This window comes from Gossypium hirsutum, chromosome A05, assembly GCF_007990345.1.
Source record: "Gossypium hirsutum isolate 1008001.06 chromosome A05, Gossypium_hirsutum_v2.1, whole genome shotgun sequence".
Taxonomy (NCBI): domain Eukaryota; kingdom Viridiplantae; phylum Streptophyta; class Magnoliopsida; order Malvales; family Malvaceae; genus Gossypium; species Gossypium hirsutum.
Genome location: NC_053428.1, coordinates 59,297,829 through 59,302,246, shown reverse-complemented (window position 1 = coordinate 59,302,246; position 4,418 = coordinate 59,297,829).

Here is a 4,418-nt window from a genome sequence, read left to right as displayed (position 1 = left end):
GCGTTGGGAATGCAATTGGATTTTAGTACGGCTTTTCACCCTCAGTCGGATGGGCAATCAGAGAGGGTCATTCAGATTGTAGAAGATATGTTGAGGGGTTGTGTTATCGACTTTAAAGGCAGTTGGGAGGATTACTTGCCTTTGGCGGAGTTCGCGTATAACAACAGTTACCAAGAAAGTATTCAGATGGCTCCTTACGAGGCACTATATGGGTGAAGGTGTCGTTCGCCTACTTATTGGGCAGAGTTGGGGGAAAGGCAAGTACTTGGTCCAGAGTTGGTAACAGATACTGAAGACAAGGTTAAGGTGATCAGGAATCGGTTAAAGGAGGCAGCTGATCGACAAAAGTCTTATGCCGATCTGAAGCGTAAGGATATTGAATATGCTGTAGGGGACATGGTCTTTTTGAAAGTTTCACCTTGGAAGAAGATATTGAGGTTTGGTAAGAAGGGCAAGTTGAGTCTACGGTTCATTGGGCCTTATCGAATTATTAAGCGGATAGGGCCGGTGGCTTATCAGCTAGAATTACCTCCAGAGCTGGATCGTGTTCACGACATTTTTCATGTGCCCATGTTAAGGCGATATCGTTCTGACCCAACTCATATCGTGCCAGTTACAGAAATTGAAGTACAATCGAATTTGACCTTCGAAGAAGAACCTGTGCAGATACTTGATCACGACGTCAAGGTGCTAAAAAGGAAGTCAGTCCCATTGTGAAGGTACTTTGGAGACACCATGGCAAAGAAAAAGCTACTTGGGAGACCGAGGAGGCGATGCGTCAGCAGTACCCTCAATTGTTTGGATCAGGTAAAATTTTGAGGCCGAAATTTCTTTAAGGAGGGTAGAGTTGTAACATCCTGATTTTTGGGTTTTTTCGTGATTCTCGAGTTTTTGGTAAAGTTTTCAAAATTTAATAATTGGTTGTGAAATTCATAATTGGAGTGTGTAAATGGGCTTATGGAAGGCCCATGTGATGGCCAAAACCCGGTAGAATTTTTGAATTTTGGCCTTAAGAAGTTAGGGGCTTTGGATAGGCAGTCTTATTAAAAATTGTGAGTAGAATGTATCACAAAAGAGCCTCTGGCAGAGTGGCTAACTGACGCCACTAGGGTGCTAAAAAGGTGGCATGTAAGTGGTTGGGGGAAAACCTGGTTTCGATTCCCTGTGATGGCAAATGTGATGTTATTTTTATGCTTTGAGCTTATAGGAGTTGTAGCCGAATGGAACTCTGTAGGAGAGGGTTTGAATCATTCAAACGCATGGATTAAGGAGTGATAAGGGGAGAGATTTTAGGGATTTGACAGAGAGACAGAGTTGGCCGGATAGAGGGGATTAGATAAGGGATTTCGGCAAAGGGGTATTAGGTTAGTATTTCGGCATTTGGGAGCTTGTTGTGCCGTTTTCTTCTTTGTAAACCATAGGATTAGTCTTTTTTTTTCTTTCTTCCTTCTTCTCTAGCTGACCTACCACCCTTCCATCCATCATCTTTCTTCCTTTTCTTTCTCCAAAACCAGTTCACTACTCCCTTCCGTTCATCTACTACTTCTTTCCTTACCTCTACTCCTGCCGAAAAACCGCAAAACTTGAACCTGTGAAGCTTGATGGTGTCGATTCTTTATTGACCAGCAACCCTCTTTTTCCCTTCACATTTTGGAGGCCAATCCCTTTATCTTCTAAGCTTTAAACGGTTCAAGAAGGGAGACTGTGGTAAGTATTCGTACTCTAAATTGATTCAGTAGTAACTGTTGACAAAAGTCGAAACCCCTATAGTTTAGGGAGGTGGCCGATTAGAGATATAGGCCTTATTGGGCTTCTTCATTTGATTTTTATGGTTTGTATAGTGGAATAGTTACGTTGGAGGAGCAGCAAGGCGTGGGGTGTTGATTTGGGATAAGTTTGGATCATATCGTCAGACCCTGTGAAGGTAAGTGAACTATGGCCATTAGGGATCTTTGGCCGAATGTGGTAAGGTAGATTTTGGGTTTGATAAGTATGATTTGTACACTAAAAACGGAGATGGATAATTGTAGGTTGCCGTGGGAGACTTCGTTGGTGAACGTCACAAAATAGGTGTGTAATGAACCCTCTTTCGTAGCTTAAATCGATATATGCCGAAAAGTCGAAATGCCGAAATTCTGGCATTTCAAGGACTCGTGAGCATGCGAACGCTCATAGGTTAGTTAGATTCACTAAGTTAATGATCGGGATCGTTGGAACAGGTAAGAGCATGTTTTCGGCATCACGGTAAGTTGGGCCTCAAGGGGCTAAAATCGGGCCCAATGGGCTTCCAGGCCCTTTTGGGGTAAATTTGATAGAAAATGGAACTTGGATATACTGCTTGTTAAACGAGTGGATTTGATGTAAAATTTGGATTATGATGGCTTAAAGGGCTAGATCGGCATTCGTAGGGCCCATTAGGGGTTTTGGGCCCAAAAGCCCGAATTTGATAAAGAATGTTAAAATCATTGTTTAAACACTTGGGGTTATTGATAATTGTTAATGAACACGGAAAACCCTAATATTTTGGTAAAATTATGAAATTACCCTTATAATGTGAAAATGACCTTTTTGCCTCTAGGTGAAAATGACTATTATACCCCTAGGCTTATGTTATAATTGAGATGCATGTGATACTGATTTGTACATAATATGCCATGATATGCACATGATATGCCATGATATATACATATATGCATGGGTTGGGTTTTATATCAATGGAGGAAGTGCAAAAGGGCTATGCCCCAATTTACCGAAAAGGGCTTTGCCCCAATTTACCGGAAAGGGCTTTGCCCCAGTTTTTAAAAGAGGCTAGGCCTCCAGTTACATGATAAAGCAGCTATGCTGCCAGTGGAGAGTTTGGTTGGGTGGGTTGAGTTATTCCCCACATGGAGAGCTTGGTTGGTACGGGTGGAGAGTAGCGGTTGGTGGGTTGAGTAGTCTCCCTAAACGGGCTTGCATACATCCATTAATAGTGCATGTGGTATTGATTTGGGCCTATGGCCATTACTGTTTACAGTAAAGGCTTCTGCCCAGTGATATGAATAATGAAAAGGCTTCGGCCCAGTGGTATGAATAATGTAAAGGCTTCGGCCCAGTATATGCTGAGATTGAATTTGGGCTTAGGCCCAGCAGGCTGATATTGTTTTGGCCTCTGAAAGGTGCTTGTTGCACACTGAGTTTCCAAACTCACCCCCTTTCTTAACCTTGTAGGTGAGCCTTGATTTGGGGGACTTGAAGCCGGAGGGGATTCAGAGTGGCCACGGTGATCGCTTTTGGACTTTAAAATAAGTATCTGGTTTTCTCTAGTTTATCTTATTTAATATTTATTTTTGGGTTGTAATACGGCCATTTTAACTTTATTCTCTTTCTGGGATTATTTTTATTTTTCAATAACTTTAAGTTTTTCTGATAATAATTCAAATAGGCTAGACTGATGGCGCGTTTTCAAAATGATACTTGTTTCCAAAATAACGTGACAACACGATTAATCGGTTTATCAAAGATATCTACTCAAATGAATTTCAACTTGGTTAACAAAGTGTGGCAATGGTTGTGGGCATGTCTAGGATTGGATCCAATCGAAGAGCTTGGTATTTAAGCAGCCTTCATGGCTCACCTCCTCTGTTTTTGGATACCTACCTGGTGCACAGCTTCCATTCACTTGGTTAAGCCTTAACAAAAGACAATTATTACAACACTAAAGCAAAACGTGGATTTTTAACTTCAATGTGGCACGTTAGATTCGACCATAACGTCTGGGTCGGGTTTGGGGTGTTACACCCGATGCTTAACTAACCAAGCCATGCCCAGTATTAGTTCGAATTCTCCAAAAGGTAGCTCCCTAAGATAAGCCAAAAAGATAACCCATTGTATCTCCAAGGGAACATCTCTAAACATCTTGTTTATTCAAACGAACTGCCCAAGCGGACATAGAATAGTAGTCTCACTCATAATGTTTTCAGCCATAAAACCCAATATCTTGACATAGAGCATGCTATGTATGAATGTGTAGACCCAACATCAATTAATGCAGTATAAGGTACATTGTGGATAAAGAACGTACCCGTACTGAAATCTGAAGCATCTCTGTCTTCTCGACGACGTGCAGCGTAAACTAGAGCTAGCTGCCTTGCCTCAGTATGACCAACACCTCTGCCTGGAGCTCTACGACCATGGCCCCTACCGTTTCCACCCCTGGGCTCACCACGGCCTCTCAGCGGCTTCTGACCATCCCGCTGAACACTACCAAAACTAGTAGCTTGCATCTGCTCGGGCCTACGTGGACAATCTTTGACACGGTGCTCCAACGATCCGCATCTCAAACATGAACCCATCTTTTTCCAACATTCGCCCTGATGGCATTTTCCCAATCAGCATAAAACTGCAGTCTAGTAGTAGCAGCAATAGGGGCCCTAACT